General features: G+C 39.6%; 1 pseudogene; it reads right to left on the reverse strand.

The window, feature by feature from the left end:
• Positions 1–7,500: 7,500 nt before the first annotated feature.
• LOC109020309 lies at positions 7,501–12,412 on the reverse strand (annotated as a pseudogene).
• Between the last annotated feature and the right edge of the window lie 732 nt (positions 12,413–13,144).

The raw sequence follows: 13,144 nt of genomic DNA on the forward strand, positions 1-13,144 counted from the left end.
TGTTCTGTGATGCGAATGTAGCCACTTCAATTAATATTCAAGTACTGTTAAGGAAGCATGAATTAGTCTCTGGTCAGATGATTAACAAAGAGAAAACTATTATGATCTTTAGCTCTAATGTGCCTGTTAGTTTGAAAGAAACCATTATGGCTATGTGGGGTGGGAGTACAATACAACAATATGAGAAATACTTGGGATTACCTCCCATAGTCGGGAAAGCAAAATCTGTTGCTTTTGCAGTAATTAAAAGTAGTGTATGGAGGAGACTACAAAGTTAGAAGGAAAATTTTTTGTCTCAAGGGGTCGTGAGATCTTACTAAAGACTATTGCATGTTCTATCCCATCTTTTGCTATGAGTTGCTTGATAAACCACGAAAGTCAGCAAGGGCCCGTAGGCCAAATCCGAAATATCTAGGATAAATATCTGGGATAACAAGGCATGCGACATACGTAGTGGAACGTGGACGTAGGGGACGTAATGGGCACATGAAGAAAGGGACGTGAAGAAGGAAGTTAAAGTAAAAGAAGGACGCTTGACTGGGTCGCATGGCGCTGGGTCACATGCAGTTGCAAACAGCGAGTTTTACGTAGTTTATTTCCGTTGTTTTTATTTCCGTTGTAATACTCTGTTTTACGTGGGCGTGCTCTGTTTTACGTTGTTCTGTTTTTATGTTATTCTGTTTTACATGCAAGTTGGGTTCCAAGTAATTAGCTAGCAGTTCACCCTCAATTCCGAAATTCTTGTAAGTGGCTTATTTAAGTAGCCCAGATTATCAATGAAAGGCAAGAATTATTTGGCATTCTAATTGAGGTACATTCTCACCCGAAGAGAATAAATTATATTACTACTTATATTTCTGTGTTGGGACCTATCATTGGCCTCAGAGCCAGGTTTTAAATGGGAACCAATAAAGAACGTATCGAGCAATTGGAAGTCGGACTAGGAGGAGTGCAAGAAGGGTTACACAGGATGGAGCTCGACTTGGCCGATAGGCTTCGTCAGGTGGAGGAAACTCTCAATCGCCTTTCCGATGTCTTGCTTGTCAACCAGGAAATTCCTAACCACCATCGAGAAGGCAATGATGGGGGACGAATGGTGGTATCCTCCAAAACAGCAAAACTTGAATTTCCTCGATTTTCAGGGGATGATCCGACGGAGTGGTTCAATCGTGTGAATCAATTCTTTGAGTTCCAGAATACTCCGGAAGCCCAAAGAGTTTCTTTGGCCTCTTATCACTTGGAAGGAGAGGCTAACCAATGGTGGCAATGGATCCGCAGGACACTCCGAGAAGAAGGTCGCGCTCTCTCATGGGCAAACTTTGAAGACGAACTCTGGGCTCGCTTTGGGCCGTCAGAATGTGAAGATTTTGATGAAGCCCTTTCAAGAATAAGGCAGGTTGGTTCTTTGCGGGATTACCAGCGGGAATTCGAGCGCTTGGGCAATCGAGTTCACGGATGGACACAAAGAGCTCTTGTAGGTACGTTTATGGGAGGCTTAAAAATGGACATCTCGGATGGTATACGGATGTTTAAGCCCCAAACACTCAAAGAAGCCATTAGTTTAGCAAGAATGAAGGATGATCAATTGACGAGACAAAGGAGATTTGTAAGACCTGCACCAACAACACGAGCTCCCTTAGCTCTTCCACCTACTAATCGGGCAGCACCACCAGGCCCTACCGCTCCTGTGCGACGGCTTACATGGGACGAAATGCAGAGGAGACGAGCTTAAAACTTATGCTTTAATTGTAATGACCGTTTCACTGCAGGACACAAATGCCAGGGCCCAAGGATACTCATGCTGGAGAATTGCGAGGATAATAGCAATCTATTGGGCGATGATGGGAACGTAGAACAACCAACAGAAGAAACACACGAAGAACCTCCTGAACCCGAAATCACACTACATGCGCTAGCAGGGTGGACTGCACCCAAAACCATGCGGGTAGCTGCTAAAATCGGCTCTCATAACATCGTCGTATTAATCGACAGTGGGTCAACCCACAACTTCATCAGTGAGAGATTGGCTAACGGGTTGCGTCTACCAGTAGCGCCAACCGAAACTTTCAACGTGCGAATAGCTAATGGCGACAAACTAAAGTGCCAAGGGCGTTTCGACCAGGTACGGGTGGACTTGCAAGGCACTGTTTTTTCCTTAACTCTCTATTCCTTTCCTTTAATCGGGCTGGATTTAGTATTGGGAATCCAATGGCTGGAAATGTTAGGATCCGTGGTGTGCAATTGGAAACAATTGACCATGGAGTTCCCTTGGGAGAACCAGACCAGACGGTTGCAAGGGGCAGACGGAGGAAACATAACAGATGCATCAATGAAAGAGCTATCCAAAGAGGCTCACCAGAGCCACACGATTTTTGCCATCTGCTTACAAGTCAATACTGAGGGATCAACCGAAGAAATACATCCTGAGGTGCAGGAAATATTACAAGAATTTTCAGAATTATTTCAAGAGCCCTCAAGTTTACCGCCAGCCAGAGAAATAGACCATTTCATCACACTCAAAGGAGGAACGGAGCCGGTTAATGTCAGACCATATCGGTATGCATACTATCAAAAGGAGGAAATAGAGAAGCAAGTTCAAAATATGTTAAACTCAAGCCTCATCCGACCCAGTACAAGTCCCTTCTCATCACTAGTTCTTCTAGTGAAAAAGAAGGATGGAAATTGGCGTTTTTGCACAGACTATCGTGCACTTAACGCTGCCACCATAAAAGATCGCTTCCCCATTCCCACAGTAGATGATATGCTGGACGAACTCTATGGTGCGTCGTACTTTACGAAGCTGGATTTAAGGGTCGGATACCATCAGGTACGAGTGAATCCCCCGGATATTCAAAAAACCGCTTTCCGCACTCATAATGGACATTACGAATATTTGGTTATGCCTTTCGGCCTATGCAATGCACCTTCAACTTTTCAGGCTATCATGAACTCAATATTTCGTCCTCACCTTAGAAAATTCATACTAGTTTTCTTCGATGATATATTAGTTTATAGTCCTACTTGGGACAAGCACTTGTTGCATATTAAACAGGCGTTGATGATACTAAAACAACAACAATTCTTTGTCAAAGCTAGCAAATGTGCCTTCGGACAACAAGAATTGGAATACTTGGGGCATATTGTCACCAATCAAGGAGTTAAAGTCGACGATAGCAAAATTGCCGCCATGGTGGCATGGCCACGACCCTCTAACATTTCAGAGTTACGTGGTTTTTTGGGGTTGACAGGATACTACAGAAAATTTGTCAAAAATTATGGCATTGTTGCACGGACCCTCACCAATCTCCTTAAGAAGGGCCAATTCGGGTGGCATGAGGAAGCAGAAGCTGCCTTTGTTGCTCTAAAACAGGCCATGACAACCACGCCAATACTTGCAATGCCCAACTTCAACGATAAATTCACGATTGAAACGGATGCATCGGGCGAAGGAATTGGAGCGGTATTAGCACAGCAAGGCAGACCAGTGGCCTTCATGAGTCGGGCACTCGGAGTGGCAAAGAAGTCTTGGTCCACATACGCCAAGGAAATGTTAGCAATTGTGGAGGCAATCCGACTATGGCGTCCCTATCTATTGGGCAGGAAATTTTATATCCAAACAGACCAAAGAAGCCTAAAGTATTTTCTAGAGCAACGCATCACCACACCAGAGCAACAAAAATGGGTAGCCAAACTTTTGGGCTATGACTACGAGATAACATATCGCCCAGGACGTGAAAATTCTGCAGCCGATGCCCTCTCACGGAAGCAAGGAAGCCCTGTCCTCCATAATATATTTTTTTCCAAAGTTGATTTATGGGAAGAGATTAAACAAGCAGCACGGGAGGACCCTTATATCCAGTCCAAGGGCCGTATAGCAACCAACCAATCCAACGAAAACTACGTGTGGCACAATGGCCTACTGCGTTACAAGAACAAGGTGATAGTTCCAGCTGATCCTACATTACGGAACAAACTGCTTCACGAGATGCATGACACCAAGGTGGGCGGCCATTCTGGCATTCTGCGCACTTACAAAAAATTGGGGCAACAATTTTATTGGCCAGGGATGCTCAAATCAGTCCAAGAGTATATTAAATGTTGCGAGGTATGCCAGAAAATTAAAACAGAAACCTTGGCGCCGGCAGGACTCCTACAACCCCTACCTATTCCATGCCAAGTATGGGACGACATCACACTTGATTTTATTGAAGGACTACCAACTTCGCAAGGCAAGGATACCATCATGGTAGTCGTTGACAGGCTCAGTAAGTCAGCCCACTTCCTCACTTTAACACATCCATTTACAGCTAAAGGTGTTGCAGAAAAATTTGTGGAAGGCGTTCTGAAGCTACACGGAATGCCCAGATCAATCGTCAGTGACCGCGATCCCATTTTTGTGAGCAACTTTTGGCAAGAATTCTTCAGAATGTCAGGCACCAAACTGAAGCTTAGCTCCGCATATCACCCGCAGACCGATGGCCAAACGGAAGTCGTCAATCGCTGCGTTGAACAATACCTCAGATGCTTTGTAAACCAGTGGCCACGAAAATGGAGCTTCTATTTACCTTGGGCTGAGTACTGGTACAACACCACGTATCATATATCGACAGGAATGACTCCTTTCCAAGCACTATATGGACGATTGCCACCCACCATTCCATCATACAACGAAGGCTTCTCACCAGTGCACGAAGTTGATCGACAGTTACTGAACCGAGATCAATTACTGCAACAACTCAAGTCCAATCTTGCACGATCGGTTAACCGAATGAAGCAATTCGCAGATCAAAAGAGAAGAAAGGTGTCGTTCGAGGTTGATGACTTAGTGCTTCTAAAACTACACCCCTATCGCCAGCACACGATTTTTAAAAGAGTCCATCAGAAATTGGCTAGCCGCTTCTATGGCCCTTATAAGATTTTGAAAAAAATCAGATCAGTCGCCTATAAGCTTCAATTACCGGAAGGGTCACACGTCCATCCCGTCTTTCATGTCTCGCTACTCAAACGGTACAACACTCATGATGACAACACACAGCCCAACACGGAGTTGCCACCATTCACTGATGATGGAGTCGTTGTGTTGGAACCTCAGTCTATTTTAGATCACCGCTGGATAAAACAAGGGGCTCAATTTGTAGAAGAAAGTTTGGTTCATTGGAAAAATCTACCAGCAGAAGAGGCAACATGGGAACCTACAAAACTACTGTCGGAGATGTTTCCAGACATGGACCTTGAGGACAAGGATCCACGTATTGGGGGGGGTATTGATAAACCGCGAAAGTCAGCAAGGGCCTGTAGGCCAAATCCGAAATATCTGGGATAAATATCTGGGATAACAAGGCATGCGACATACGTAGTGGAACGTGGACGTAGGGGACGTAATGGGCACATGAAGAAAGGGACGTGAAGAAGGAAGTTAAAGTAAAAGAAGGACGCTTGACTGGGTCGCATGGCGCTGGGTCACATGCAGTTGCAAACTGCGAGTTTTACGTAGTTTATTTCCGTTGTTTTTATTTCCGTTGTAATGCTCTGTTTTACGTGGGCGTGCTCTGTTTTACGTTGTTCTGTTTTTATGTTATTCTGTTTTACATGCAAGTTGGGTTCCAAGTAATTAGCTAGCAGTTCGCCCTCAATTCCGAAATTCTTGTAAGTGGCTTACTTATTTAAGTAGCCCAGATTATCAATGAAAGGCAAGAATTATTTGGCATTCTAATTGAGGTACATTCTCACCCGAAGAGAATAAATTATATTACTACTTATATTTCTGTGTTGGGACTTATCATTGCTTCAAGGGTTAGAGCTATCTTTAATCCAAAAATAGCTTCAGATGTAATGAAAATCTTTCTTTAGTCCAGGTCAACATGAAAATGTATGGATGTGGCGGCATGAGAAAAATGGGGTATTCAGTGTTTGAAGTGGATACAGATTCTTCAAAAAATGGAAAACCCGGTTTTAAAAAAAAAAAAAATAGTAGAGAGAAGATAAAGTGGTAAATAGGAGAAGCGCGTGAATTTCTTCCCTTTGGCACGAGGCTGGAGGGGCCAGGTCAGGAGAAAGTAAATGATGAAAGGGATGTTTGAGTGGTTGGAATGGATAGTACGCCATTAATTCGAAACTTACAGGGCCTGGTTCGCAGATTTGGTTAACAACACTACAAGATCATCTTTATACTGCCATGACTTTATCTTGTGCTATATATATATATGTACTGTATGCACCTGTAAGACAAAGTGATTAATTTCTATTCAGTTGATGACTATAAATAAAGTTGAGTTCAGATTGCTTTTGAAGATAAAAGGAAACTAATTTCTATTCACCTGCAACTTTCCGTTCATTTAAGAAATGAATAGTGCTAGTATCCTCTACTCCGTTCATTTATTTAATTTTTAATTTTTTTTACTTATTAATTAAGAAAGTAATTATTAATATATTAATTTTTTTAAAAAAAATATTTGAATATAATTAAAAAAAAAAAAAAGAAAATTCCAATTTGTACCGGGTACCATCAAATGGAGAAATTGAGATACATAGTAGCACTATCTTCACCAATTCAATAGCCAACAAACCGTGCCGATTGAAAAGTCGCCGCTGAAAAGAAAACTATGCGTGTAAAGAAAAAGTTCGGGTACCATGCGATCTGCCTTTTGAAAAGTTGCCCAAAAAAAAAAATGGAGCATTAATCTTCCATGCACCTTAATAATTTCACCTTATTTTACTTGAAAAATTTGTCTAGTTGTGTCGTCACTTGAAAGTTGAAAGGTTGAAGAAGACACGTTATAAAATATATGTTTCTAAAATAAATAAATATATTATTGCTCAATAATTTTTATATCATACTGACAATCCTATTAGAAAATTGAAATACCATATATAAAAAGAGTTCCGTGGGATCATTCTGGCTAATTAGGTTGAAGAAGTTGAAGTAGAACTCAAACATCGAAAGAAGTTCCAGCCTCCAAAAAAAGGATCCCCCAGAGTTGAAGTCCTCGCCCACTCTTTTCACGCATATTCTTTGGTAATTGTGAAGGATGTCTATTTTGTATATTTGACCTACTCTATTTTGTCTTTCAGTCACTTGATAATTGTAGAGGATGTCTATTTTGTATATTTGACCTACTCTCTTTTGTCTTTAAGTCACTTTTCTATTTTGTCTCTTTTGACACCCTATATCTTACCTTCATTTGCTTTACGATAAATCACTTATTTTTTTCTCTTAACATTATTTTCTCTCATTCTCCCCTCTTGTCCCTTTCATTCTCTCAACTTTTATCTTCTATTGAATCTCCTCCCCAATTGGTTGGGCCGCCTAAGAAATTTCATGGCCGGAGAAAAATCCCCTTACAATATGAAAGAATGAGGAAAGCTTCATTTGCAAAATCAACAAACAAAACTAACAAGATTCCATGGGTCATCCAGAACTTGATATACTCCCTTCCTTCGCATATTTTTAGTCATTTTCTTAGAGGGGAAATATACATCGACAAACTCATGGGCATTTTGCTTGTATACTAGACGAGCCCCGCACTTTTCCACCTTCATGAATGGATTGTCATTCGTAATTGAAACCTCAATGTAACTCCATGTATCCACCTCCTTTGACACTCTCTGAAACCATTTGCGTGGTACATATAAGAAAAATCCTGCTCGCATATTAATAGTAGGGAATTTAGGGACTGTACCAAACCTTAGGAGGTCTTTGTGAGGACCTTCATCAGTAACAAAACGAAACACAAGCTCCTCACAATGTAGCCTCTTAAAACGTCTTGACTCCCAACTTTCAAGGTCTTTGACTTCATAGGAAAAATAAAGAGCATATCCCAACCACTTTCTACTACCATCCAATTCAGGATGCAACCCGATTGTAATCGAGGAACCCATACTCTGATTCTGGAACCACATTGGAATCCCTACTCCTCTTGAACCACCCGGGATGAATTGGGAAAAAGCAATGTATACCTGTGAAAAATAAATTAAATTAAGAAAAAGAGGAAACAGAAAGCTAACTTTTTACGGTTCAACAAACTAGGTATATTAATATGACATTTTGTCACGTTAAACCATTCAATTTCCATGATTTCAGTCCAAATTACGGTTCTTAAATTGTAACTTTTATTACTATTCATTTAAGTGGCTTCCGTTAGTACTTAATCTTGTTGGCACCGTCCATTTTGTGAACTTGAGATGATATTATAAGTGTCCTTATCTACACCAAGTGAGGAAAAAAAAGGACTATAATTTGACTGTACGTATAACATTTAAAAGCCTCTTATATGATATTTGACAAAGGATGGGAGCAATTTGAAATAAAGTTTAAAAATTTGATGGTGCAAGGGAGAAGAAACTAACATACTTGAATGGCTCTTTTTTTCAATATGTCGCGTTGTCCATCTTTCAATTGACGTGGCTTACGGGTACTCTTTAGAACAGTTAATCCATGTTCATCTGATATCCAAGCATGAAGTTTATTAGAACGTGTTTCCAATGAGATACAATCTTGAGCATCAAGGTATGCTAAACTTGACGGAAGATCTGACAATGATCGAAGATGGCTACAGCATCTCAACAAAATAATGCTAAGATTCCAAAGTTGAGAGATGCTTTCAGGTAAGAGCGTGAAATCATTTCCACTTAGATCTAGAACTAGCAGTGATGACAATGCACTTAGGTCACTGGGAATTGTTCCATCCATTAAATGGCAATCACTCAAGTTTAATATCACCAAGCTGCATAGGGTACTTGACAACGAAGTAGGCAATACCAAACCAGTGTCGAGGTTCCCCCTAAACCAAGTTAGAAATCGTTTGAACAACGACTTAGGTGGCAGATCTGAACATCCTTGGAAGGACAACATTTTAAGATTTTGTAGACGTGTAATGGAGGATGGAAATTGCCTTATAGCGGTTTCACTTATATCGAGCTCCTCTAGATGTTCTAAATTCCCTACTCCCTCGGGCATTTCCTCAAGTTGTGAACAACCACAGAGAGCAAGAGTTTTAAGAGATGTCAAACCACAAATAGCACTCGGAAGACTCAAGAGGCTTTTGTAGCCTCTCATACTCAAATAAGAAAGGCCAGTTAAATGCCCAATTGATGATGGAAGTTCTACTAATGTAATCCCATCCAAATTAAGTTGCCTCAAACGATTCATATTTCCCATCGTTTCTGGAAACTTCCAGAGTCTCGTACAGCCAGAAAGAATCAAAATTTCTAGGGAATCCCAGCTAATGTTACAGGGAAGGCCAGTAAGAGATGTGCAACCTTTCAAATTCAGAAAAATAAGACGTTTTAGAGCTCCAACTGATGAGTGGAGATTATGCAACTTTGTACAACCTTGAAGAATCAACCTCTTAAGATTTGGGGCATTAGTGAAGTCCGGAGTCTCCACCAAGTACCGAGAGTCACTAAGGTCAACATGCTCTAGCTTGTATAAACTCTGGGATATAACAATAAATATGGGAATTAACTTTGATGCATACATTAATTTATTAGTTTTTCAAAATTCAGAAAAGAACACTTTTATTCAAGCAAACATCTTACCTTAGTTCCTTGCCACAATTGCTGAATGTGGCTGCAACGCAAAATGAGTTCAACGAGTTTATTAGGCGGGAAACTCGTTGGCAAAGATTTTAAAGGATATCCACGCCACTCCATAACCCGCAACTCTGTAGAAAGATAACTAAGGCCTTGAGAAAGGTGCACATTACCTATGATCTTGAGCAATCGTAAGTTTTTCATCTTCGAGAAGACGCCAGAATTCAGTTGTAGTTCTTTTTTTGGAGGAGAGTGTAGGACTATGCCTTCGATCCTTTTTGTTACCTTGAGATCACCAACGAGAACAAATTAGTGCAGTGCATGATATAATCAAGTATACTGAAAAGTTTAATTGCATTAACATATGCAATTCAATGAGCTTATTATTCTAAGATCCACTTACACTATTGTTCTTCAGTACACGAATGATATCATTAGTAAGCCACAACCTACTCTGTTTGCCAGGATCTCCCTGAGATTGGCGACGAATAATTTCATGACCCATTTCTTGGAGTAGATCATGCATCCACAGTTTTCCTCTCAAGATTGTTACGAGAGACTTGCTGATAAGAATCTCTATACCACTGATTGGATGATACTCACAACTTTCTAGTATGCTCTTGACACGGTCGACATACTTCTCCCCTTTGAAGTAACATGCAATATCTAGAAAAGTTTTTTGCTCGTTTTTCTCGAGTCCATCAAAACTTATTTTAAGTGTATCCACGATTTCTTTCTTGGGGTTTTGTCTTAGACTTCTCAAAGCACTTTCCCAAAAGTCTACATTTTGCCGACACAAGAAACGACCCAAAACTTCAAGAGCTAAAGGAAGGCCTTTAGCATAATCTATAATCTGCTTGGAAAGCTCCACAAAACCTGCTTCTAGAGGGGGCTCATTCTCGAATGCTTTCCAACTAAAGAGTTGGAGAGCTTCATCTTCATCCAATTCTTTATCACTATATATTTCATCTTCAGCAAGTCCACGTTTTATCAACACATCCTTATCTCTTGTTGTTATGATGATTATACTCCCTCCACCAAACCAGTCCCGCCGGTTTGCCAATGCCTCTACTTATTGGGTTTGATCGACATCATCAAGAACTACTAAAACCTTTTTACGACAAAGTCCTTGACATATCGCATTACTTCCTCTTTCAATGTCCCTTATGACAATGTTGCTCGTCATCAGGATATCAGAAAGAAGTTGTGTTTGTAAAGGAACTAGACCACCTCTTGCACTTTCTTCCCTAACATTGGGAATAAAACTACTAGCTTCAAATTGACTGGAAATTCTGTCATAAACGGCACGTGCAAGAGTTGTCTTGCCGATACCACCCATCCCCAATATCCCTACGAAGCGAACATCATCCGGCCCAATATTTAAATATGAATTCATCATTTTCTCTACACGAGAGCCTATTCCAACAAGCTTCTTGGAAACAGTTGAGACTATGGAATTTAATTTACCATCATGTATCTTTCCGACAATCTCTTGAATAACCGTTGACTCATCCCTGCAAATTAAGAAGATTGAAAAAATAATTTTCATTGACATATATATATCAAGTTAGAAACAGGGAAACATTAGGTCAGTTCTGTTAATCATGTGCTATAACAGTGTTGACATCTGTATAAACCAAAGTAGCGAGTTGTGTTCTAATCAATTGGTATGCATATATGTTGTAAAGCATTCAACTCCCCAGACTTTCTGCTCTCTTTTCTTTCCAAAATTCTACTGCAACATTCCTTCTCTGAGTGCTGAGAAGAAGGTAACTCATCTACATCACCAACACTAGAATTTCTACAAAATTTTATAGCTATAATTCCTTCCCTGCGTTCCCTTTCCTGGTGTCACATAACAGTACCAGAAAAGGGTGACTCTCATATTTTATACAAAAACGATAACAATTAAATCCAACAAGTATATAATTAACATCAAGCTGGCCATGGCCATTTTATCTCTAGCTACCGATCTGATCACTTTAATTTGTAACCAAAAGGGAAAAAAATAAAGACATGAACCTGCAGGTAATTATAAGTTAAGGTTAAAATCTATTCCGCCAGAAATCAGCATTACTCAGGCAATCTAGTAAACTATTGATCAAGAGGGGAACCCTTAGCTCTGGCTCGATCATCTTGACTGGAAACTTTCATCTATATATATATGAATGAATGTCATGCACGTTGGTTCGTTCTTAATTCGCAAATTAAGCAATTCAATGAATATATATGTCATCTTCATGTACTAGTTTCTGTAGAACATATATAATGATAAAGTACTGGAACCGAAATAGAATTATTTTCCAAAATCAGGTTTCTGAAGATGATCTAGAATGTAATTAAATTATTTACCCATCGCGTAAATCCCATCCGGAGATATGGCCCATTTTATGCAAAGCAGATCTCCATGTTTGCAGATGATCTACGACAATCCTGAGATCATTTTCATGTTTATCAAAAGCTTCTGCAAAAGTACATTTCTGATTTCTCACGTGAGAAGGATCCACGTGATAGAAAACTGGCAAAATTATCAACCTCGTCTTTTTCATGCATTCAATGATCTTGGCGAGTTCAGTTAAGCACCACCTCGAAAAAGCGTAGTTTGGTGAGAGAACGATGACTGCATACATAGAGTTTTCAATTGCATTCAAGAGTTCTTCAGATATATATTTTCCTCTCTCAAGTTCTTTGTCGTCCCTAAAGGTAGAAAGGCTTCTTTGTTTCAAAGCAGTATACAGATGGGCGGTAAAACTATTGCGGGTGTCCTCGCCATGGAAACTGAGAAAAACATCCCATGGAGGTAAAGAAGAAGAAGAAGAAGAAGATGAAGGGGATGTTTGAGTGGTTGGAGAGCACGCCATTAATTCGAAACTTACTCTTACAGGGCCTTGTTTTTGGTTAACAACAATATGAGATGATCTTTATACTTCCATGACTTGATCTTGTGCTATGTACTGTATGCATCAGTAAAGTGGTCAAAAGTGACGGCAGACTGTGCCACCTGTAAAGGGAAATGTATGGTAGCATGTGATTTGCTTTTGAAAAGTCGCCCATGAGAAGAATTAATACACCCTAATAATTTCACCTTATTTTACTTTGAAAAATTTGTCTAGTTGTGACGTCACTTGAAAGTTGAAAGGTTGAAGAAGATAAGTTATAAAATATATTTTTTTAAAATAAATAAATATATTATTGCTCAATAATTTTTGGATCATACTGACTTAATACTTATCATAGTAGCAATACTATTAGAAAATTGAAATACCATATATATATATATATATATATATAAAGAGTACCGTGGGGATTTCTCAATAATTGCCCCCAAGTCCCTGTACAGGGTGTAAAAAAAAACTAGAAAATCAATTGAACTAATGGAACTAGACCAAATTGGTAGGTTTAGTTAGTAACGAGTCTAGTCCTTTACTAGTTCGTAAGAATCGAAATTAGTCCGAAATCAATTCGGTATGAATTTTCATATATTTTTTAATTTTTATATTATATATAAATTTTTAATATTATATTATATGTTAAATTGTTAATTAATATAACATGTATGTGAAAGATGATTTTGTGGCTTTCTATGTATTTTCATGTATAAATTAATATAAGA

This window comes from Juglans regia, chromosome 6 (genome assembly GCF_001411555.2).
Source record: "Juglans regia cultivar Chandler chromosome 6, Walnut 2.0, whole genome shotgun sequence".
Lineage (NCBI taxonomy): Eukaryota > Viridiplantae > Streptophyta > Magnoliopsida > Fagales > Juglandaceae > Juglans > Juglans regia.